This window comes from Petaurus breviceps, unplaced genomic scaffold, assembly GCF_028583685.1.
Source record: "Petaurus breviceps papuanus isolate PSGF00001 unplaced genomic scaffold, PetGlider_PUasm1.0 379, whole genome shotgun sequence".
Lineage (NCBI taxonomy): Eukaryota > Metazoa > Chordata > Mammalia > Diprotodontia > Petauridae > Petaurus > Petaurus breviceps.
The window spans coordinates 2,452,858-2,479,036 of NW_027186303.1; the positions used below are offsets into that span (position 1 = coordinate 2,452,858).

At 39.8% G+C, this 26,179-nt stretch overlaps 1 long non-coding RNA gene across 1 annotated transcript in view; it reads right to left on the reverse strand.

Annotated features, from left to right (window-relative positions):
- LOC138169803 (uncharacterized) overlaps nucleotides 1-18,278 on the reverse strand; it is a 28,301-nt gene extending 10,023 nt beyond the window's left edge. Inside the window, exons 1-2 of the long non-coding RNA XR_011170468.1 lie at nucleotides 18,074-18,278; nucleotides 4,661-4,739 (exon numbers count right to left, since the gene is read on the reverse strand). This is a non-coding gene — a long non-coding RNA (uncharacterized lncRNA). The remainder of the gene's footprint in view (nucleotides 1-4,660; nucleotides 4,740-18,073) is intronic.
- Nucleotides 18,279-26,179: the final 7,901 nt, after the last annotated feature.

Genomic DNA, 26,179 nt, shown 5'->3' on the forward strand with positions numbered 1-26,179 from the left:
TCTATCTATCTATCTATCTATCTATCTATCTATCTATCTATCTATCTGTATATGTATGTGAATATATATATCAAGATCTATGCTATTTGTTGGTACTACACACATGTATGTGTGTGTGCATATATATATTTTCATGTGTGTGCATATATATATTCATGTGTGTGTATATATATGAAATAAGCAAGTCTTTGCCCTCAGGAAGCCTATACTCTACTGTCAGATAAATATACAAAGTATATTAAAGTATATCATAAATACAAATACAAAGTACATTAAATAAAAAGTATATTAAAAACACAAAGTAATTTCAAGAGGGAAGGACCATGAGTGCTATAAATAGAGTCACATGGTACAGTAAAAGATCACTGGCTTTGGGGTCAGAGGATTTAGGTTTAAATCTCACTTCTGTCACTACTTGTGTGATATTAGACAAGTTTTTCCTAGGCATTAGTTTCCATATCTGTAAAATAAAGTCTTTTAGGGGTGGCTAGGTGGTACAGTGAATAGAGCACTGGCCCTGGAGTCAGGAGGACCTGAGTTCAAATCCAGCCTCAGACACTTAACACTTACTACCCATGTGACCTTGGGCAAGTCACTTAACCCCAATTGCCCTGCCTTTCCCCCTACAAAAAAAGCAAAAAAATTAAAAAAGTCTTTTAGCTCACTGAGTTCTGAGGTCCCTTTCAGTTCTCAGGGCTGGAAGGAAACTCTGAGCCATTCCCTCACTTTACAGATGAAGAAACTGAGGCCCAGGGAGGTTAAGTAACTTACCAAAAGTAGTAAGATGAGTCAGAGATGCAAGATTTGAACCCAGGTCTTTAGACCTCATAGCCAACATTCTTTCAATTGTGTCACTCACCTCAGTACCCTTTTGAATTCTTAAATACTTTTGAAATTCTATGCAAATGGCACCTTCTATATGAAGGCCTTCCTGAATCCCATAATTAGTAATGATTTTATCCCTTTGGCCCTCACAGAACACTTTGTCCTGTACTTCTCCTATCAACCAATCAATCAATCAATCAATCACACAAGCATTTATTAATGTGACCTAAAGCATTCTTCACATAATATTGTGTATTATAATTATTCTATGCCAGTGCTGAGTCAGGCCAGTTCAATAGGTCAGGTTCAAGAATGGAATGTGATGAGATACTCTTGTATAATGTAGTAGTTAATCAAAGGAGATTTACTTAGCCAGAGCAGGGAAAGGATGTTCAGCAAAGATATAGCACTGGTTCAGTTAGGTACAGTTAGGTCTCTGCCTCTGTGTTGGTCATACTGGTCTACTTGTCAGAAGCCTGAAGGAGGATCTCCTGACTACTCATATGTTGGTTTGGGGGCTTGGATCCCATGATCCAAGAGATCAGTGTGTCAATAGTTCAAGCCTCAGAGCCCTGAAACAATTGTCTCAAGGATGGTGTCAATGTCTTTAGAAGTAAAGCTAGTCTAACCTACAGGGGTTGCATGTGGCTCCCATGACAATAGTTATTTGTGTCTGTGTTTCATTACACTCTGGACTGTGAGATTCATGAGGGCAAGGGACTGTATCTTATCATGTACCACTCCAATACTTTCCCTATACTAGACAATTATTAAATGTTCAATGGATGGATGGATGAATATAGGTGCTGTCTTACTATCCTTGTGACTTTATCCAAGTTACTTAACTTTTCTGAGACTCAGTTTCCTCACCTGTGAAATGGGAACACTTATAGGATCTACCTCTCTTGTACTTTTATAAGGTTCAAATGAGATTATGTATGTTAAGTGCTTTGCCAACTGTAAAGCGTGGCATAAATATTATCTATTATTATTCTGAATATAAGTCTAATACTTCATGTTTCTCTAAAAGGAGAGCCACGTCTGAGGTAAGGCAGCTGGTCTGCTGAATGAGAGGTGTCTGTTTCCCTCTCAGCCCTGGCAGGACAAAGAGATCCCTCTGAACAGCTACATATTTCCCTGGTGTTTAGACTCCAATGGAATGTCCTGGCAGGACTGTATGTCCCAATCCATTCCAAATTGATTTCTGTGTCCTCAAAAGGGAACATGGTCTAGGATGCTTGTTGCCCCCTTTGTCAGGGCATCCTTCTTTCCTTCAAGAGAGAAGGACCATAAGTGCTATAAATAGAGTCACATGGTACAATAAAAGATCACTGGCATTGGGGTCAGAGGATTTAGGTTTAAATCTCACTTCTGTCACTACTTGTGTGACATTAGACAAGTTAGCTCATTTCCCTAGGCATTAGTTTCCATATGTGTAAAATAAAGTCTTTTCGGGGTGGCTAGGTGGTGCAGTGAATAGAGCACTGGCCCTGGAGTCAGGAGGACCTGAGTTCAAATCCAGCCTCAGACACTTAACACTTCCTACCCATGTGACCTTGGTCATTCTCATTCTAACCTCATAAAAGCACAAGAGAGGTAGATCCACAAGTGTTCTCATTAAACTCAATTTTTCCTCCCTCTGGATCTATCCACTGTGCTATGTAGATGACCAGTTTGGATCAGAGTAGAACTGAAAAGCTCCTGAGATATCCTCTCTACCACATGACATTAGGCACTCCAAGGCCACACCAGCCAAAAACTAGCTGTGGAAGCATGACTGGTTTTATGCTGCAGTCCAGGGTTTCACCAAACCCTACCTTCCTGAAATAGTAAACTCCTTGAAAGCAGGTTGTTTTTTAAAATTTTTGTCTTTGAAATCCCAATGCCTTACATGTATTAGTGCTTGACTAATGCATGTTGAATTGAATTGTTCATTAAACATTGTGGCTGGACCTTTCTATGACTCAGCCTTCAGGTTCCCTTATTTTTTTTTCCTCCTGCTTTAGATTTTTCCAACTGATGGTCATATATTAGAAAGGCAACAAATTAAGACAAAACCCAATGTGTAGAATGGTAGGAAAACACTTGTAAACAAGCAAAACTTTTGAGGTGGCAAAGAATTAGAAATTGAAGGGATATTCATCAGTTGAGGAATGACTGAACAAGTTGTGATATGTAATTATGATGAAATACTATTATACTCTAAGAAATCATTAGTAGGATAGCTTCAGAAAAACCTGGGAAGACTTATATAAACTGATGCAAAGTGAAGTGAGCAGAACAGAACATTGTACACAGTAAACAGCAATGTGGTAAGGATGACCAGCTGTGAAAGACTTAGCTACGCTGATTAAGACAATGATCCAAGACAATTCCAAAAGACCTATAATGAAAAATGCTATCCACCTCCAGAGAGAGAACTCATGAACTCTGAATGCAGATTTGTATCATTTTTTATGTTGTTGTTAATTATTTGCAATTCTTTGAGAAATATTGTTCATGTCCTTTGACCACTTACATATTGGGAAATTGTTTTCAGTCTATTATTCATTATTATATTATTACTATTAGCTGTCCAAATATCATAGATATCAGACTCTTAGAGATATTTGATACAAAGACTTTTTTCCCCTGCTGACTGCTTCCTTTCTTATCCTAGTTCCGTTAATTTTGTTCTTGCAAAATTTTTTCAATTTCATGAGTAGCACCTTCACCAATGCTAAATTCCTTTAATCCCACTTACACTGGCTGTCTGTGTCCACAGAAGGAGGCAGATACTTTACCCTTTATTTCCATTTTTTAACCACTACAAAATGGTTTTTATTGTTATTGCCTTTAATATAGTTTGAGGTCTGTAAGTATAATTCTCCCTCCATTCCTAACTTTTGAAAAAAAAATTTTCCCTTGATATTCTGGATCTTTTCCTTTCCAAATGGATTTTTTGGCATTATTCTGCCTAGGTCTTCCAAGTATACCTTTAGTAGTTTGATCAGTATAGCAGGAAATCTGTAAACAAACTTTGGTAAAACTATAATTTTTATTCTATTGAAATTTAATAACTCAAACATGATGAAAAGCAACATAGTATAGGGTCTAGCAAACTGGTCCCAGGTCCAGTCTCTGACACATATAATTTGTGTGACTCTAGGCAAATTACCTCTCAGTGGCCTCAGACAACTCCCTAAAATCACAAGTTGCAATCTGTTTCTTGGTACAGGGAAATTCCTCACTTAGAGTTCCATATATCAATTAAGTCATAAATCCAGACAAAAGCAAAACAAAATTTCATAAGCAAATAAAGTTTTATATATACATATATGCATATATGACATTTTGTTTTCTGAAGCTAACAAAATAACTTTGCCTTTTTGTTTTGAGATGTGTGATGAAATTGGATATATTTCCACTCCTGACTCCCTAATTTGCAATAAATAGCTTCAAAATTTCCCCAAATTTTACATGTTCTCATTTTGCAAACCAGTGACAGAGATTGGACTAGCATGCTGGTCTCATGGCTACCAATTTTTAAAGGAAAGTCCCCACCTTTAGCAAAAACAAGATTTTTTGCCAAATCATACTAACTAGGAACAATTAGTGGAAGTTTCTGAGAGCTAGTTTTAGGCTTAATTAAGATGAAAACTTCCGAACAATTAGATCTGTCCCAAAGTGGAATAGCTTGCCATGGGAGGTAGTGACCTTTCAGTTCTTCAAACCGAGGCTGGATAACCCCTTGTGAGGGAATGCTTGCTAGTGTGTGGGTTGGTCTAAGTGACCTCTAAGACCTCTGAAATTCTTTGATATGGAAAATTCCCTGAAGGAAGCATGCTTTTCTCACCTTGCTTCTCTCTGGCAAGTGTCTTGATTTCTTTGGTGAGTAAGAGGACAAATCAGAGCATGAAGGCAGAAAACTTCCCCTGTGAAAAAGGAAACTGATCTCTGAGTAACTGGAAAGCAAACACACACACACACACACACACACACACACACATACTACCACCACCACCACCACCACCACCACCACCACCAGCAGCAGCAACAAAACAAAAAAAATAATTTTGGAGAACATAAAATTAAATACATCTTTCTCTCACCTGAGAGAGCAGGACTACAAAGGCAGAATGCTATATACATTGTCAAATGAAGTTAGTATATTGATTGTTTTTGCTTAACTGTTTGGGTGTGTTTTTATTGTTACAAAAGAGGGATCAATTTTGAGTTGAAAGGGACAGAGAGAGGCATATTTCCAGAAATGACTGTAATGTTTAAACAAAAGGCATCAATAGGGGGTGGAGACAAGATGGCAGCATGGAAGCAGGAATACTCCATGTGCTCCTCCCATAACCACTTCAAATACCTATAAAATATGACTCTAAAGAAACTTTAGAGCTACAGAACTCACAAAGTGATAGAGAGAAACAAACCTCCCACTGAAAGCAGCCCGGCAGGCAGACAGGAAAAGTTCATCACAGCAGGCTGGGAGCAGAGCCCAACCCCAAGTGAGTCCATGGTTTTAGCCTCAGGGAGGCCCTAATTAGCCTCAGATGGAGGGACTTCCGAGAGAGTGGATCACCAGCAGCTGTGGCAGTTTCCAGGATTATCAGCCCTTAAATGCCAAAGGCAAAGTAAAAGGTCAGTGTGGACTTTGGGTACAGGGCATCCAGGAATGTGGTCTGGCCTCTGCCCCCAGAGGGAATAGTGTCTGAGGAGTGGTGGCCACTGCCACATGGCTGCTTTAGAGCTCCTGGCCTGCAGATTGTAGGGGGACCAATCGACCATTCTGAGGGGTAATCACTCTTGCTTTAACCTGCCTGGATCTGGATCACTGTCTTAGGTGGAGGTCCTAGAGTTTGTGACCAGGTGGCAAAGCCTGTGGAGGCTTCAGAGAGGGCACCCAACTAATAGCTCTAGCAGCTGCAAAACCCCCAGAAATTTGGGACAAAGCTCTCCTCTCTGGAAGCAGAGTTCTACTATGGCAAAAAGCTCAAAAGTCAAGTAATTGAGTGGCAACATGACCAAGCAAAGGAAGCAAAGCAAGCACAGCAGTCAAACCATAGATACCTATTTTTGGGGAAAAAAGTATCAAAGCATGAAACAGGAGGAAGACAATGAAAAAAGCTTCCAAGAAAAATATGAATTGGTTACAGGCCATAGAGGAGCTTAAGAAGGATTTTTCTTTTTGCTTTTTGGAGGTTGTGACTTGCCCAAAGTCACACAGCTAGTAAGTATGTCAAGTGTCTGAGGCCGGATTTGAATTCAGGTCCTCTTGACTCCGTGGCCAGTACTCTATTCACTGCTCCACCTAGCTGCCCCTTAAGAAAGATTTTGAAAACCAAATAAGAGAAGTGGAGGAAAAATTGGGAAGAGAAATGAGAATGATGGAAGAAAATTATGCAAAGACAGTCAACAACCTGACTGAAGAAAATAACACTTTAAAAAATAGACTAACTCAAATGGCAAAAGAGGTTCAAAAAGCCAATGAGTAGAAGAATGCCTTAAAAAGCCAAATTTGCCAGATAGAAAATGAATCTCAAAAGCTCACTGAAGAGAATCATTCCTTCAGAATTAGATTGGAGCAAACAGAAACTAGTGACTTTATGAGAAATCAAGATACTATTAAACAGATCCGAACAAATGAAAAAAAATAGAAGGCAATGTGAAATATCATACTGGAAAAACCACTGACCTGGAAAATAGATCCAGGAGAGATACTTTAAGAATTATTGGACTACCTGAAAGTCATGATCAAAAAAAGAATCTAGAAATCATCTTTCAAGAAATTCTCAAGGAATATTGCCTTCATATTTTAGAACCAGAGGGCAAAATAGAGGTTGAAAGAATCCACTGATCACCTCTTGAAAAAGATCCCAAAAAGAAAACTCCTAGGAATATTATAGACAGGTTCCAGAGTTCCCAGATGAAGGAGAAAATATTACAAGCAGCCAAGAAGAAACAATTTGAATATTGTGGAAACACAATCAGGATAACCCAGGATCTGGAAGCTTCTACACTGAGGGATTGAAGGGGCTTGAAATATGATATTTTGGAGGGCAAAGGAGCTGGGATTAAAACCAAGAATCACCTACCCAGCAAAACTGAGTATCATGTTTCAGGGGAAAATATTGTAATTCAATGAAATAGAGGACTTTCAAGCATTCTTGGTGAAAAAAAAACCAGAACTGAATAGAAAATTTGACATTCACATACAACAAGCAAGAGAAGCATGAGAAAGTAAACAGGGAAAAGAAATCATAAGGAACTTATCAAAGTTGAACTATTTATATTCCTACATGGAAAAATTATAATTGTAACTTATGAAACTTTTCTCAATATAAGGATAGTTGAAGGAAATATAAATGTATATATATGTATACATATATATGTCTATATAGGAGGGTATATGGGCATATGAATATATATGTGAGTGTGTGTATATATGTGTACAGGTATACATAGACAGAAGGCACAGGATCAATTGAATAGGAAGGGATGATCCTTAGAAGGTGAAATTGAGAGGTGAGAGAGGAATATAATGAGAGGTGGGGAGAGACAGAATGGCGTAAATTATCTCATATAGAAGAGGCAAGGGAAAACTGTTACAATGGAGGGAAAGAACAGGATGGCAAAAAGGAATGGGTAAACCTTACTTTCATTGAATTTGGCTTAGGGAGGGAATGATATACACACTAAATAGGGTATCTCACTCTACAGGAGAATAGGGGTGAAGGGCTTGAGATGGGGGATGATGGAGGGGAGGGCAGGTTGGAGGGGTAGTTAAAAGCACACACTTTTGAAAAGGGACAGGGTCAAAGTATAGAACAGAACAAGTGGGGGGGCAGGATAGGATGAAGAGAAATATAGTCAGTCTTTCACAATATATCCACTATGGAAATGTTTTGTGTAGCTACACATGTACAACCTATATTGAATTGGGTGGGTGATGAGGGAGGAAGGAAAGAATCTGGAATTCAAAGTTTTAAAATCAATTGTTTAAAAAATATATTATTATTATTATTATTAAAACAACAACAACAAAAACAAAAAGGCATCAATAAATCTTACTAAAAAAGATTTTTCTAGGGAGATATCCTCTGTAAATATTAAGCAATGTCATTATAGAGTGTCATAGTATTCATCTCATTCATTGTTATTCCAGATAAGAGATATGAACAAATCTGGCATTTTTAAGCCACTCAATTGGGCAATGAGGCCCTTCGGATTTATTTTCTCATCTGAGAAATGAGGGGATTGGATTAGTTCCTCTCTAATGTCCTTTGCTGGTCTAACAATCTTTGATTTATCACCAAATATGCTGAGTCAACCATGAGATTAATTAAATAAAGTGCTGCAGATTGGAGATGGGTGATTGTGAAAGCCAACCTTTAACTGAGGCCAAAATGAAGACTGTTAAACATGAGGTTACAGAAGAATGGAGATTTAACTGCAGGATAGATGATTGATGAGGCCCCTGGGGAATGGTGAAGGAGGAGAATGAAAGGAGATGTTACCTCAGAAGATGGACACTAAGAAACACTAATGTAGGAAGGAATAGCCGTGCCTGTACAGACTCAGCAGCTAGAGTGAGATGGGATATTTTTCAGTGACCCTCTGCTTGTTAACAAGCAAAGAATAAAAGATGGAGAAAGATGTTCGTCAAAATGTTTGACTCTCACATCCAGCTCAGAGTGTAAATTGAAGAGGGATTTCCTGCAGAGGTTGAGGTCCTTCAGCTGCCCCTGGATCCAATTGCATCAACCAAAAAAAAAAAAACCAATTGCAACACTATAAAGCCTGCAAAATGAGATCCGTAGTCCAGCAAAAGAATTTGGACTAACTATCCATACAGGTTCAACATAGTGGATGAAGAATGCTTTTGCCCAGATAAGGACCTGCTGTTGGATAAACAACTCACTTTCTAGTCCAAGGAGAAGGTTAGATTGTCTTTGGGAAAAGTTGCATAGTAATTTTAATGACCTTAAACTTCTCCTTGGAGTTGAGTCTATCAAAAAAATTTACTTATATCTTTTATTTTTTAAATCACCTACATTTCCAATGTATCCCTTCTCCTCCCTTCCCAGAGGTCTATTCTTTATAATGCAAATTTTTTTTTAGGGAAAAAGGATCCTTAAAGCAAACCAACATATTGAAAAAGTTTGACATAATATATAATATACAATACCCCTAGACTCTAAAGAAGTGGGGGAAGGAAATATAAGGTCCATTTAAAAAAAAAAACATCAATACTTTTCTGGCAATCCTGTATGGCCTTGAGTCATGGAATACCATGGGTTGTGAAATACCAGTTTTTGAAGAATTAAAGCAATAGGTCACCCAGAGGGCAGCGGAGAGGCACACAATAGGTCTAAGTTAACTGTATTGTATTGTCAGTGAGAATTGCTCATGAGAAGGGTTATAAAGGATGTTATTAGAGAGATGTGTAGCTGAAAAAGGAGGTGGTCCAGACACACAGTGAGGGTGAGGGGTAATTGGTGGATGGTTCATGTTCTGTGGTATCCACACCCTGTCAAGGGATCTGGAGAAAATCACTCAATATGGTGGTGTATTCTCTATGGAATACTGAATGGAGAATATGGATAAAAGTTTCCCAAGGTGAGAAGGCATGAATGGATCATAACAACAACAATAATAGTAGCTAGTATGTATATAATGCTTGAAGATTTCTAAGTAATCTTCATGTTATGTCATATGATCCTCACAACACTCCTGTGAGCTAGGTGTGACTTCAACCCCATTTTATGTAGGGAAACTGAGGATAAAATAGGTTAATTCACTCATCTAGGGTCATACAGATAGCAAATGTCTGAGGCAAGATTCAAACCCAATCCTTCCTGTCTCCAGTTGGATCCAAGGCTTTATCCATTATTTCATGAGATGATGTCTTCCTTCAATTCTCTCATGGCTCTGCTTCTGACTCTGGACTCTGCCACCAAGCCTCAGCTGATTTTTTACCCTGGAAGTTCCTCATCTCCTGTGACCTTTTCATCCTGGACATTGCATGCTCCTAGGCTCCATTCTCTGGTTGATGAGCTCCTTCTAGGGCCTCCATGTTGGGGACAGGCACAGGCTGGCAATGCTTCATTACCCTCCAGGCTATGCTCTATTCTCTAGACTTTTCTGCCACAGGTACCTCCCTTTTCCTCTTCTTTGAACTCCTGCTTTTCAGCTTTCTTGTATGTGTTTTCTCCCATTAGAACATAAACTCTTTGAGGATAATAACTATTTATTTTTGCTTGTATTTGTATCCCCAGTGCTCAGAACTGAGTTGGTCTTTGATAAATATTTGTTGACTTGGACAGAACACCCCTGTCCAGAGCCTGGCACATAGTCAAGTTTAATAAATACTTCTTGATGAATTGACTGATGAAATCATAGATTCATCAATATATTGGAGCAAGGAATTGGTCAGGTTTTCTGCCCCACACAGTGTAATATAGAGTTACTTGTCATGTCACCAAGAAATTCCTAACTCCAACGAAAGATGCTTAGAATGTCCTTGGCTACTCATTAGAATGAGTTAACACCAGATCTCTCTGTACTGTAAAAATAAAAATATAAAAGAAACAATTCAGGTCCAGTCCTAAAAAAACATTCTTCTAATGTATTTCCATGAAAATAGTGGAAGTGGTGGGGGCCTAAAAGTCAGAGGGGAGAATGAGAACCTTCTGGCCAAAGCCCATCTTTGTTATGGCTGGCCATTGTGTTTTACCTTCCCCTTGTGAGAATGCATGTCTGAACAACTCTTCCAGCCTTGGCATCCTAACCTGGGAGCTGGCCGAGTTAGAACCTGGGGCATGCTGGGATATTCCATCTTATCCCATCAAAAAAGGGAAGCTTGATGTCGCCAGCCGGCCTAAGCTTCCTGTCCAGATTGGGAACACAGATACTGATGGAAGAATGATGTTGGAGGTTAACAGCCACTTGAGAATGGATGACAATGTAGGGGGAGAATGCCAAGTCTGGAATTATTCCATTTCTCTGGAAAATGACATGGGAGAGTTTTCTGAAATATAATTTTTGAAAAAAAAGATTTTTTTATTAATCTCTTTTGTTTTCAAAATTATCCAGATTTCCCCTTTTTTAACAGAAGGGAATTCTATTTTAAAATAAGACAATGCCCCGTTTACTCCACTAACACAAGAAAACACATGCTTTTTTTTTAACCTTAGAGATGCCCATTTTAGGCAGAATGAAATCATCATTCCCAGTTTTGCCAACTTCTTCTAACACATCTAGGTCGGCATAGATTGGAGAGTTTGCAAGATGAAGACATTATGGTTGGATTTTCTCTCTCCCTAAGCACATTCAGCCTGTCTGTGAAGACATAATCAGGAGAATTAGTGGTCTCAAGTTATGGCTCAGAGTTTGGGTTAGCATATTCCCTTTGGAGAGAGGGCTAATGAAACAGCTTTGAAGACCCCATCCAAATGCAGGCTGAGTCATTCTGTTCTCACTGTACCCTAGAAAGACTGCTGGGAGATGCACAGGGCTCACCTTCTTAGACTCCATCCATCATGCAGCTTGGACTTAATTTATCAGGGAAGTTTCCAACCAGGTTTCAAAGATTCCTGAGACAGCATCCCGTCATTCAAACTATATGCTCAAAATCCCTTGGTGACAAGCAAAGATTTGAAAACTTCATGGTTGAAAATTAGTCTTGATGCTGCTATTTCCCAAGGCTTCACAATGAAGTCTTTGAGGATTCAAAGCCCTCATAGAATTACGGGTCCAGAACTAGAAGGGACTGCAGAGGCCAAGGAGACCAATCCATTTATTTGATAGAAAAGGAAATTGGGCCTCAGAAAAGTGAAAAGATTCACCCTAGATCACTCAGCCAATGTGCCTGAGGCAGGATTTCAGCCCAGGGGCTCCCGATGTCAAGTGCAATGCTCTGTCCCATACACCATGCTTTGTTACTTCTAGTGAGTATCAGAACCAGAACTGAAACCTTGCTCTTCTTATACCAGTCTGGGAACATGCCCCCCATGTTGCCTCCCAAATATTTTCATAATCTGACCTTCCTACTTTCATCATTTCTCTCAAATTTAGTTTGTTTAGCTGTAAAATGGGAATAACAATAGCCCCCACCTTACAGGGTTATTGTGAAGATCAAAAGGGAGCAGAACAGCATTTATTAAGTGCCTACTATATGCCAGGCACTGGGCTAAACACTTTACAAACATGATCTCATCTGATATTACCTCAAAGGAGATAACACAGGCAAAAGCAAAGCTTAGACTCCTACAGAAATGTTGGCTATTAGATATTTTTGCTTATGACCCACAGAGGGTCAATGATTTCCCTGAGGTCACAAAGCTACCAAGTGGCAGAACCAGGATTCAAATCCAGGTCATTTTATTGCTTTCCAGATCATTTATTTATTTTTATGCTCCCCACTACCTTTACATTTCATGACCCAATGATTCTATGTGATATAGATGAGAACCTTCCGGCGACATGAGCCCTCAACTTATCCTTCAGAAAAATGCTTTAATATTTTTGCATAATGTGGTTCTGTCCCTGTGGTCCAGGATGAAAAGATAAAGAGGCAGCTCTCCAATGGTGACTTCTGCCATCTTCCCATCATGGCAGCCACAGATCTGTCTGGGGAAGGATCAGGAAGCTCGATGGCGGCTTAGGGAGCAGCTCAGCTGCATGACTTCTCCCGTTTAATGAACTGTGTTAACTTTATGACTCCAGCTCTGGGCTCCTGCCATCCAGTGGCAATTTAGTCAATGTGTTGAGGAAATGTGCTAATTACAAGCTCTAATTTACTCCTGACTTAAAATAAATACTTAGCAGTTTAGTACATTGGAGACAAAGTGACTTATCACTCCTGGAGAAGGCAAGGGGACTCACAGGGGACAGAAGGAGGGGTTGGGAAACAAGACAGGAGTAGAGGGTGACATGTAAAGGGGCCAGTTTTGGGTGAAAACAACTGAACTTCTTCCCCAGATGTCTGTCCAGGCTGGACTTTTTCCTTTAATTGTCTCCATTGCAGAATCACCTTAGAGCTGAGAGGGATATTGTGGGCTGGTCTATCCAACTCTCATTTTAGAGATGAAGAAACTGGGTCCCAAAGTAGCCAGGTGTGCTATGCAAGGTCACATAATGAATGAATTGCAAATTAGTGGAAATGGGGACTGGGACCCTAGAAGCATAAGTTTAGGTCTAGAATTGAAGCTTTACCTTTTACAGGGTGTGTGATTTGATTAAATATTTTTTAAAAATACTAAAGTCCATTGGTTTCACCAAACTGAGTACCTAAAGGGGTCCAGGACACACACACACACACACACACACACACACACACAATGGTTAAGAACCCCTAAACTAGAAGGAAAATTAGAGACTGTCTAATCATGAGCAGTGAGGTGGTATTGTGGTTAGAGTAGAGGATTTGGATCCAGCAAGACCTGTGTTCAAATTTGGGCAGACAGTTACTAGTCATATGACCATGGGCAAGTCAATTCTTTCAGCCTCAGTTTTCTTATTTTTAAAATGGGGCTAATAATAGCTGATACCTCACAAAATTGTTGAGAAGATCAAATGAGTTAATATAGGTAGAGTACTTTGTAAACATTAAAATTCTATATAAAGTTATTATTATCATAGAATCTCAGCATTGAATCAGACCTTAAAGATTGTTTAGTCCAATTAGTACTTGAAAACACTGAGAGCTTCAAATTTTTTTTCTGCGGGGAGAGAAGGAATAGCATTATAGAGATGTTTTACCTGAAGTTGGGCAGCCCTGGGTTCAAATCCTACCTCCTGACACTTAACTAGGGTATGATTGAATAAGCCATTTATCCCTCTGAATCTCAGTTTCTGTTCTGTAAAACAGAGAGCATATGACCTTTGAGGGCCATTTAGGGCTCTAAACATACTGTACTTTGAACTTATTGTTAGCTGCTTATTCTGAATCCGGGTGTCTTCACAACCATTGCTCATTCCAATGTGTGCTCTTTTTGTGACTTGAATACCATCTTACATGAGGTCCAGTGACCCCTCCTCGACCAGCTGACATCCACTTGTATCCTTTACCTTAGATCTCACTCCCCTTGTCCATGCTACTCCATGACCCTACATTGTGATTGCTCATGGTACAGCCTTTCCTTGCATGAGTTAAATGTCACTGTAATAATAAACGGGCTGAATTATTCCCCTAAATATTACTGGTCTTGTCTGTCTCTCTTGTGAAAGTCTCCCTAAGTCCCCAAACCACAGAAACAACTTGGGACAGTTTGTAAGACACAAGGCTACAATGAAAAGGCAGCTGGAAAACTTGCAAATGTCTCCAGAAATACCAATAAACACTTTCCAAAGGATTAACTCCCTCCTAATTGGCCCCGGCCAACAGTGGTGCCTTCCAGCCTCCTGGGCCCTGGGCACCAAGACCTTGGGGGCCTTTCCCTGATGTGGGTTTGACACTTAATGTTTAGAAAAGAAAAACACAGCAAAGCAGAACCTAATACAAGGGCTAGGATATGCTCAGAGCCAATTATAAATACGAAAGCTCTTAAAAAGTGGAAAACAGGCTCATTGTTCCTTGCTCATAGTAAGTCTTTTTTAAAAACATAATTCCAGTTGAAGACTGAAATAGAAAAACAAGCCATCACTATTGATTTTGCTATTTTTGTTTTAAATAATGATAAATTAGGTAAAATACATATATTCATACATATATATATAAATATCATTTTGTCTGTGAAACATTTTATATATTTATACTCATGTGAATCTCACAGAAATTCTGAGGTTGTTGTTATTTTTAGAATGTAACAAGGGTATTATTTTTAAATTAAATTTTATTTTTTCAATCAACAAAAATCTGTCTTCTCTCACTCCTCTTACTTACCCCCATTGAGAAAAAATGAAAAACAAACCCCCCATTAACAACCATGTATTGTTATTCAGTTATTTCAGTTGTGTCCAACTCTTCATGACCCCATTTGGGGTTTTCTTGGTAAAGATACTGAAATATCTTTCGTACAGCTAGTAAGTTCTGAGGTCACATTTGAACTCAGGAAGAAGACTCCAGGCTCAAACATTTACTGTGTGACTCTGGGCAAGTCAGTTAACCCTGTTTGCCTCAGTTTCCTCATCTGTAAAAATGAGCTGAAAAAAGGTAATGGCAAACCAATGTGGTATCTCTGCCAAGAAAACCCCAAATAAGGTCATGAAGAATAGTACATGACTGAAATGACTGAATAACAACACATTTCCTTATAGCTCTGACTCTATGGTTTTTCTTCAGGACCTGACCCAATACTTTGTACTTTAGTAGGTGCTTAATAAATGCCTGCTGACTGACTGATCTTCTGTCCTCTTACCCTTAATGACTTCTGGGTTTGTTTGGATTTTTTGTTTGGTTAGTTTTTTTATAGAGATTATTCCTACTGTGCTGGAGACTTTCCTCAAATAATGTGAAAATATTAGTTTTACTAACAATAAGACAGACCACTCTGGAGAAATGACCCATTTGCCTAAAGGAACCAATACCAATCTTTTCTCCTTGGAATGAAAGTCTTGGGAATTGGATGCTAAGGAAGGGATAGTGAACCAAGGCTATAAGTTTTGGCCTTAGAATCAGAAAGTATGGGGCAACATCCTAGTTCTTGAACCAAAACTTTATCAAGGGTGGGGTGACTGGAGTTTTGACCAAGGGCATTAAAATTTAGAGGATGAAAACATTTAAAATAATGATGTTAAGGGAGGTTTTACTATTAAAATTTGTTAACACATATACATTGACAAAACACACGCCCCTCTAGTAGTACAGAAACAACTGAACTTAGCACCTAGTTAGTGAGAATAATTAGTTAAGATCAGAAGCTACCAGATGGAAAGCATTATTAAGAGCACCCACCTGTGAGCCACCGCAGTAACCAATTCTTGCTCAGATGAATGTGTCTTAATTACTTCTCATATTATTTTTACAACATGAATTATGAAGTTAATTTTCTGGTGTTTTATTTCATGCTGCTTGCCCCAGGGTCTAAAAATGATTGTGTTCTGGCTGTGGCATATGGCATCTTGAGAGACAGCACAGTGTAGTACAGTGATGTCAAACTCAATAGAATAGAAAAAAGACATAGAAATGGGCCATGATACCATAAGAATCATCATGGGCTCCATTTTGACTTAGAAAATCACATATTAAGATTATCTATGTCCTATTATATTTTTATTTATTTTGTTAAATATTTTCCAATTCTGTTTTAATCTGGTTCTGGCCATACTCAGGAGCGTTGTGGTCAAATACCCAAACTACATGTTCTGTCCCTCTGGTGTAGTGGATAGAGTCCTGGCCTTAAAGTCAGGAAAATTTGTTTTCAAATCTTGCCTCTGGAGAATCCCAGCAGTGTAACCATTTAAACCCCTAAGTGCCTTAGGTAACTTTCTAAGCTATAAGAGAGTTGCTGAAATGAAGAGAAGAATTCTTTTTGTTATGGCTCTGATATTAGCTAGTGATATGATCTTAGACCAATCACTTAACTACTCTGAACCCCAGTTTCTTTTCCTGCAAAATTGGTCAGAAATCCTTATGTTCAATACCTCATGGATTTGTGTGAAAGAAAGCACTTTTAAAAGCAAAAAAAAAAGTTAAGATTTGGGATAGTTCATTATTATTTCACAGACCCTCAACGAAGTTACTGAGAGAATCATTGTGGGCCTTTCTATAATCAAATCAAAGACTTGTGATAAAGACTCCCTTGAAACCCTATTTTTATCTTTAAAAAATCCAGATAATTGAAACAAAGATCTTTCCTCCTCTTGTGACAGCAGGTCAAGTTTGAGGAAGGAGTTGGTAATCATGTCCAGCTGGGATGTAGAGTGTGAAAAGTAACAATGAGAAAGAAGTCTGGAAAGGGGAGTTGGAGTTAGGTTAGGGAAGGCCTGAAGTATCCCGTTGTATGAGGAGTTTCTACATTATCCTATTGAATGCAGCTCTTCTGGGTCTATGATATGCCTTCATTAAGAGTAGTTACAGGGGGCAGCCAGGTAGCACAGCGAGTAAGAGCCTGGTTCCAGTGTCAGGATGACCTGGAGATCGAATCCCGGCCTCAGACACTTAGTACCCACCCAGAAACACCTGGCTGTGTAACCTTGAGCAAGTTACTTAACCCCGATTGCTTAAAAAAAAAAAAATTGAGTAGTTACATTCTCTCACAATTGCTTTAATTATCTTGGGAATCAAGTCACCCACCATTTTGGTTCTGTCTTTTCCAACCTAGAGATTGTTTCAGTTGGCAGACAAAAGAAGCCAAATATGAGTGGAAAAGCTCTACTTTCTCTCCTTCCTTGGCCATCATTGTTCCACGTCCCACCTCAATCAGTAGCACACTAGTGAGTCTAATATTGGCCCCAGGCAAAGCCCTTGGGAGTTCAAGATGTTTGACACAGTGCTTTAGCTTCAAGAAGCTTCAGATCAAAGGGCTTAGAGAATAGATACAAAAGAATAACTGAGAAGACTGGGTAGCCTGAGTTAAGATGAGATGATCAGAGCACAAATTTAGTGCTGGAAATGATTTTAGAGGTCATCCAGTTCAGCTTCCCTTATTTCATATACAAGGATCATAGAAGAGCAAGAAGGAAATCCAGAGGATGTCTAGTCCAGCCACCTCCTCTTCTCTCCCCTCCCCCCTTCATTTGACAGATGAGAAAACTAAGGTCCACAGAGTTCCTCGCCTAGAGATAAAGGGGCAGTAAATAGCAAAGCTAGGATTTGAACCCAGGTCCTTTGACTCCAAATCCAGCACTCTTATTGTCTCCTAAGTTATAAAATTATAGATTTAGAGGTGGAAGGAATTTTAGAGGCCAGCTATTCCAACTGCCTTCATTCTGTAGAGAAGGCAACTGAAGCTTAGAATGTTGAAAAGACTTGCCTGGACTCACACAGCTAGTAAACGGCCAAGGTGGCGTTTGAACCCTGACAGCCTGACTACAGGTCAGTCAGTCTGTGCCCCATCTACTACACTATCACCTCGGGGTTTTTGAAGGTTAAATCCCTACTCAAGGAACTCTTCCTTCCTGTAAGGAATTGAAAGAAGCATCTATTTCCTCTGGACCACAACACCAGCCTTTAGCTCTTAGAAATCACCTTGTCAATACAGGCTTAGCAGAAGGCTCCTCCAGTGACAGCAGCTTGCTCCCATGTTTCCATGGGGACGGGAACTACAATGAATTGGCCAGCCAAAAGGCGCCATTTTCCAGCCCTTATCAAACCTACCATATGCCTCCAGAATTCCAGGATGGATGGTGGCCAACCTTGAACTCCCATTTCCAAGAATCCAGCCGCGGACACAAAGAAAGTCCCGTTTTGGCCGATACTCTGTTTGTTTACATGCAGAATCCTTTTTGGCACGTTGAGTAAGAATTTCCGAAGAAATCAGGTGTTTCTCATACTCCTGCACCAACACCCCCCTTCACACACACACACACGCCACCCCCACCAACATCCCAACTCGCCCAAACTCCTCTCATTCCAGCGGCTGGAATGCATTGCCAACTTATTTTTAACGTGTTACCACAAATTGTCACATACTGTTCTAGCATGGCATGTTTGTGGGTGCTAAAAAAAGCCCGGCTCGAGTGATAATACAGGGTGACACATGTGTAGTGGGTTAACTTTGCTGTAGCAAATGATACATTCCTCGAACCTCCAGACCATTGGAAGGCAGGAGGCAAGTGCTTGTGGGTACAGCAAGCGCTTCCTTCAATTATTCTCTGAGTGGCCTTCCTCTCCTCGGGACTCCCGGAATACTTCTGGGCTTGCTAATCACCCTTGTTTATTAGTTAGCCTTTGTTTTCCCCCCTGTAAGATAGGAAGCTCATAAAAGCACACGCATAAACAATCAACCTTTCTCCCAGAGTTTAAATGATCCCTTGGGAATGGTGATATTTGAAAGTGGGAGGGGATGAACTCGTGTGGACCGTGCTGAGCTCGGCTTCTCCGAACTGATGCTCCCAAGGAAAGTTGAATTGAAGTATTTCTGAGCCCTGGCAGGCTTGGATTTGGTGCCCAAGGATTTTGAAGTTGCAACTGGATGGGAGACCAGTCTTGGCTACCTTTTCATAGATGGAGGTTGTAAAGCAAAGCTGGGTCTGCCCCCCAGTAGATGTTTGCCAAATAAGTAGTGGAAAGAGTCTTGGATTGGGGTGTCTTGGGAAACTTGAGCCTAGGTGCTATGGAAAAATAAAAGTCATGGCCCCTGACCTCAAGGGGCTTCTAGTCTTTGGAGGGATTTAATCCTTAAATCTGTGAACCTTTCAGAGAATAACCAGAGGGATTGAAAATAAAATCATACTTTTGTTGCTTCAATTCAATTCAACAAACATTCATTAAGTTTTCACTAGGTGCCGGGCACTTTGCTACATACAAAGAGATACAAGGTATAAGAACCGTACTTGCCCTTAAGGTGCTTACATACTGCTTAGGGAGAGAGCTTTGAATCTGCAGACAGAGACCTGGGTTTAAATCCCAGCTCTGCCACTTTCTGCCTGGATCACTTTTTCTGGACCTCAGTTTCCTCCTCTGTAAAATGAGGGGTTAGGACTACATGACCTCTAGGAGCCCTTCTAGCTCTAAGTCTATAATCTTATGACCTGGTTTTTGCTAGTGTTGGTGGAAATACGACCTCTTGGAAAGCTGAATGTGAATGCACTGTTGGTGGAGTTGTGAACTGATTCATCCATTCTGGAGAGCAATTTGGAACTATGCCCAAAGGGCTATAAAAATTCATATCCCTTGACCCAGCAATAGCTGTATCCCAAAGAAATTTTTAAAAAGAAGGAAAAGGACCTCCATATACTCGAATATTTGTAGCAGCTCTTTTTGTGGTGGCCAAGAATTGGAAATTGAGAGGATGCCTATCAATCACTGAATGGCTGAAAAAGTTATGGTATATGATTGTGATGGAATACTATTGTATTATAAGAAATGATGAACAGAATGAGCAGGAAGACTTACATGAACTGATGCAAAGTGAAGTAAGCAGAAGCAGGAAAACATTGTACACAGTAAAAGCAAAATTATATAATGATCAATTGTGAATGATTTAGATATTCTCAGTAATACAATGATCTAAGAAAATTTTGATGGACTCATGATGAAAAATTACTATCCACCTACAGAGAAAGAACTGATAGAATCTGAATGAAGGTTGAAGCACATATTTTTAAACTTTTTTATGGCCTGTTTTTTCTTTCACAACATGAATAATATGTAAACATGTTTGACATGACTGCACTACACATGTATAACATATCAAATTGCTTGCTTTCTCAGTGAGGGAGGAAGAGAAGAGAGGGAAGGAGGGAGAGAGACTTTGAATTCAAAAATCTAAAATAGAATGCTAAAAATTTTTACCATGTAATTGGACAAACATTTAAAGTGGGCAAATAAATAAATATCTTTGCCAAAAGGGGGGAAAGCCAGTGTGAATAAAATGTGCCCATTTTGTGATTTTTGCCCTTGGGAAATTAGTCTGGAATGTGATGGGGGTGAATGGATATGGTTGTACAGCTGGGGTAGGGAGGATGAAAGTAATTTGTCCCAAGTTTGACCCAGTGCCCTTGGCAGGATTAGGAATTTGAGTTACCTGCCTCTTTCTTATGGGTAATATGGAGAGAATGCGATGGCCAGAGGTGAGGTGGGAGGGCAGAACATTAGTCAGGACAGTTTTTTTGGATGGTATGAGTTTTTAGTGAAATATAAAACTGGGAAAAGATAGAAGGAGAAGGAAAGGAGCCTTCAAGAGAGGCACAAAGACTTCAGAGAAAGTCGAAGCTAATTAGCAAGATTAGACCTCACTGTCATTTTACTACATTTTATCTTCCTTTACTGTACCTCTGAGAACATGAGGATGCCCTTCCTCAACCCTTGCCCCTAATAATTTCCAAAAAATTCTTCTTGCATTGACCTGGAGATCGAAAGTTTCTTATCCAATTATGACTCCTGAAGCATTTTGATTTCTGTAAATAATCCTTTTTTTCTCTCAAATCCAAGAGTTTCCTCTTCCCCTCTTAAAGGAGAAGTTTTAATGGAAATTTAACGTGGCATTGGGAAAGTTCTCTGAGAATCTAAATTCATACTGACTGAGGTCCTGTGGGCTACATGGGTGGCACAGTGTGAAGTCCAGAGGGATTTGCAGGTTGATCAAGTATGGTTCCTCTCTTCAAAACGGGGAAAAAAAGATGATTCCTGAGCTGTTGGTAGTGATCTTTGAAAATCACGGAGAACAAAGAGGACCTGGAGATAGGAAAATCTCCATAGGACTGGAGATGGGCAAATGTTACCTTGATTTTCATAATGAGGAAAAGAGTGGACTTTTCAAACTGAGGAGTTGACTTTGATTCTTGGCAAAAATATACCAAAGAGGTAAAAATGTGACCTAGGGACTAGAGGACTGGCTTCTGAGGCAGGATGACCTCTGTTTAAGTTTCACCTCTACCTTCTCCTGGCCATGTGACTCTAAACTGAAGAACAGTAGCTAATCACAAATTCTGATCTCCCCAATTCCTGCCACCCCTCAAAAATGAATAAGGTATATTTTTGAGATGAATCAAGAATGGATTAGACCCAAGAAATCCCATCTTCTTTTCTGATAGTGTTACTAGACTGATAGACCAAGGGCAATTCCCCAAAGTGTGTCTGAATTCTAGCAAAGCATTTGACAAAGTCTCTCTTGTGGACAAGAAGGAGAAACATCAGCCCGAGCTTAGATGTGGTAAATGAAGAACTGGTCTAGAATTAAAACCCAGAGTCTAACATATAATAGATGCTTAACAAATGCTAATTTAATTAATTTATGAATTATGCTTCTGACACAAATTGGCTTTGTGACCCTGGGAAAAATGCTTGACCTCAAAGTGCTCATTGGTGTCAAACTTAAGTAGAAATAATTCTTGTGAGGGACATATTAACTTAGAAAACCACAACTTAATATTATCTATGTTGTGCTACATTTTTATTTATTTTGCTAAGCATTTCCCAGTTATGGTTCCTACGGTATTATTCCAAGAGTTTTGGGGGACGAATGCAGCCCATGGGCTGTGAGTTTTCCACCTCTTATCTAGTAACTCTTAAAGATTATAAGTTGTGTAGTGGTAGAGGGAGTTTCTTGACCTAGGAATTCCTCCTGCCAATGAAATCACAGGCCCAGCCCCTATCCCTAATTTGTGCCAACAGGAAGGGATCTTTCTATTGGAGTGCCCCAGTGATCTCTCCTTAGCCCTGTGTCATTCAACATTTTCTTCAGTGGCTTTGTTCAATCAGTTTTTTTCAGTTGTATCAGATTTCATGACCCCATTCAAGGTTTTCTTGGGAGAGATACCAAGGTGGTTTGCTATTTCCTTCTCCAGATCATTTTACATATGAAGAAAATGAGGTAAACAGGGTTAAGTGATTTGCCCAGCTAGTAAGTGTCTGAGGCCAGATTTGAACTTCTAGGTTCAAATGAATCTTCTGACTCCTGGTCCAGCACTGTGATAAAAGTACAGATATCATGCCTTTGAAATTTACAAAGGAAATAAAACTGGGAGGGGTAGCTAACAATTTGGTCAACAGAAGCTGTGTCCAAAAATCTTAATAGGTCTCAGGTGATAGGGCCAGATGAAATTTAAAAGATATTCAATGCAGTCTTATATTTGGTTGTTTTTTTTTAAGCTTGTGAAAAGTAGAGGATAGAGAGGTATTGCTAGACTGAATCATTAATTTGAAAAAGACCTTAAGTTCGTAGTGGACTGCAAGATTAATGTGAGTCAATGTGTGTAGCATTGCAGGAAAGAAGAGCCAAGGTTACCTTAATAGAGCATAGAAAGTAGGATGAAGGCAATAACCATCCCAAGGTAATCTGTTGTGATGAGAACACATCAGGGGTATCACATTCAGTACTGGATGTCTCATGTTAGGAGGGACATAGATTCATAGAGTAGATTCTGATGAGGGCAACCAAATCAGGACACTATGCCACTTGAGGATCCCCTGAAGGAATTGGAGATGTTTAGCCTGGAGAAGAGAATATTTAAGGAGCACATGCTAACTATATTTAAGTATTTGAAGGGCTTACATGTGACGGAGGGATTAGATCTTTTCTGTTTGACTCCAGATGGAAGAACTAGGGACACTGAATAGAAATGTCAAAGAAGCGATTTGCCTTCCTAAGAGATAGAACAGAGATTACTGACCATTTTTGGTGCCCCAGACTCTTTGGATAGTCTGGGGAAGCCTATGGCCCTTAAATAATTGAAAGAATGCTAAATTTCAGTTAGAAGTTAATGAAAATTAGGAAACAACTTTTCCCCATCTAAGTTCATAGACTGATCCCTCTGAAAGCTATTAAAGGACTACTTGGGGGTTTATGAAACCCAGCTCAAAAGCCCTTGAATTAGAACAATCCATCAGTCAAGTGGGAGCTATTTGGGGAGGAGAGGGAGCTACCCTAGGTGGGGAGTGATTGGGCTGGACTTAACTAGCCGCTAGGGTCCCTTCCAGCTTTCAATCTGTGACCTTATAAGCCAATGACCTTGTTTAGATAATGCTATATCTCTTCTGAGGTCTCTCCCCACCCTGAGATCCTGTGATTCTGCAATAGAATTCCCAAGTTAATGTGCCATGGAGGAAGGAATTGCAGAGGAAGAAGAAATAATGGGCTAAAATTGTCTGAGAAAGTTTCATTGAACAAGTGACTTTAAAGAACAAATAAGATTTAGAGAGTCTGAGATAAGAAGTGAAGACATTTCATTTATCATTTACTTGTCCATCCATCATCCATCTGTCCATCTACCCATTTATACATCTGTATGTTCATCCATCCATCGACTCACCCAGGTCCTTTGATTCCAAGGCCCATGGTCTTTCTAGTATCCTTCTTACTCTTGAGAAGTTTATACTCTACGTGTACTCACCCATCCACTCCTGTCTATCCATCCATCCTCTTATATCTATCCACCCAGAGCTTCTTTTGCTCCTTTTATTAACAAAACACTGTTCGACCCATTGCTTGGAACTTTAAAAAGATGTCTGGTGGGATAAGCAAAAGCATAGAGTTGGAAATGTGTGAGGGAATAGTGAGGAGACATATCTGGGTTGATAGAGACCCCAAATGAGTGATAATCACATGAGTAAAATAAGCTGGGAAAAGACTGGCTAGGTTAGGGATGTATCAAGCAAGCCCTGAACACAAGGCTATGGAATTTACATTTTTTTTGTGGGCAATAGGAGCCATTGAATTGATTTGAGCAGGGGCATGTCCCGATAAAAGATGGATCAGCTCCAGCTCACACATTGTTTTCCGTGTGCCATAGCATCCAGAATATAAGCTGCCCTTTCTATTCCAGAGGCACTTGTATCAGATCTGAAGAGAGCACAACAATTGTTCTTCTAATTATGACAGAGGCAACTAAGAGAATCCTCTCCTGGGCCATCCTGCTATATCAGATACAGTGGCCCAGCTTCCCTGCTGGGCCATACAAGGGCCAGATGCCCTTGCTGCTGCTGATGCCAAGCCAGAGAACCTGACTACAACTCCAGAAGTGTTTGATTCACTTAGGGGCTTTATAAACGTTTGCTGAATGACTGATTGATCTGAATGTGAAAGCCTTGGTCAGCAGGCCTAGATCAATTATTAGACGAGCTAGACATTGAGGAAATGAATAATAACTTAATAATGATAATAACTAGCATTTACATAGCTCTTTAAGGTTTGTGAAGCACTTTACAATATTCATTTGGTCCTCACAATTACCCTTGGAGGTCAGAGTTGTTATTATTCCCATTTATATTTAAGGAAACTGAGTCAGACAGAAGTTAAGTGACTAGCCCAGGGTCACATAGCTAATAAGTAGTGGAGGTTGGATTTGAACTCAGGTCTTCCTGACTTGACTGAACCTGATTCACTGGGCCATGTAGCTACCTCTGTGAAGCTAGAAATTCAATAGCTCCTGCCCTCAGGGAGCTTATATTCTAGATAAGGGAGGGAACCACACATAGACAAATAATATAGCATGTAAATAGATACCCAATAAATGCAAGGTGGTTGCAAAGGAAGCCCTATGAGCTGGGGGATCAACAAAGATTTCACTTAGGAGATAAGGTTTGAAATAAGCATGAAAAGAAACAGGGGGAGATGAGGGAGGGCAATCCAAGCACGGGAGGGAAATGTGTACAAAAGCATGGAGGTGGGAGATTGTAAATTATAAGCAAGGGACAGCATTTGGTTGGATTGTAGAACACATCCAAGAGAGGAATGTGTAAAAAGCCCAGAAGGTGAGGCTGGAGCCAGATTATGGAGTCTCTCATGTGCCAGAGAAAGAGGTTTGCATTTGCTACTCAAGGTCCCGGGTAGCCAGCCCTGGGATATGCTGAACAGGGAGCAGTGACAAGTCAGAACTGACCATCATGTTATCATCTTGACAGCTTGTGGGATGGGACTGGGTCCTCCCCGATCTGATGGGGATAATGGATCTATTCTTTCTTTCAGGCATGAATACACCAAAGAGCATTAAAAATTCACAGCCACTTAGAGAAAGGGATTTGAGCCAATGGAGTACATCCTTTATGATTCTTTGGAAGACATTTCACTGAGATTAAGGATATTAGTACAATTGCCTTCTTTCCAGCAGACGAGGTCATTTGAGCTTTGACAGCTTCCTGGAGGATATAAGATACAGAGGGGAAAAACCCACACATTTCCTCACGATAGCCATTTAATCATTGAAATTGGCTTCCATCATGTTGATCTTTTGGATGATTCAAAGTCCATCTAATGGCTTGTATTTCTGACTAGTGAGTTTTCTTGGCACGTCTCAGTTCCCGAATCTGTTTTGGAATGCCAAATTTGCAACATGTCACCATTCTGCTATAAGATATCCTCATTTGGATGGAGCCATTATAACCTTTTATAAAGACCATGCCTGCTTAGGAATCTCAGTTGTTACAGAAATCCAAGTGTGACCCCCTCTCTTCATTTGTCTGGTCATCTTTTTTTTTTTGGAGATGTCAGGATAGAGGGGAAAACACACATGGAGACAGCAAAGTCTTCCTCGTATGACTGACTTTAAGACCAGAGCAAAGTGAAGGAGGAAGAGGGGAGGATGAATTTGCAAAAGGTGATGAGAAAGTACCTTTCTCATCTGTTTCTAAAGAATATCTATTCCCCAGAGTTAATGAAAGAAACAGAGCCCTTAATAGAGTGGATTTATATAGCTTTCCTTCCAAGGAACTAAAAACATTCTTAGGGTCCTCCGGGGGGAACTCCCCCCTTCCTCCACCATACGATACCTGTGAGTCATTTTGATGGGCAACATGGTTGGGAGACTAGAAGTGCCTCCCTGA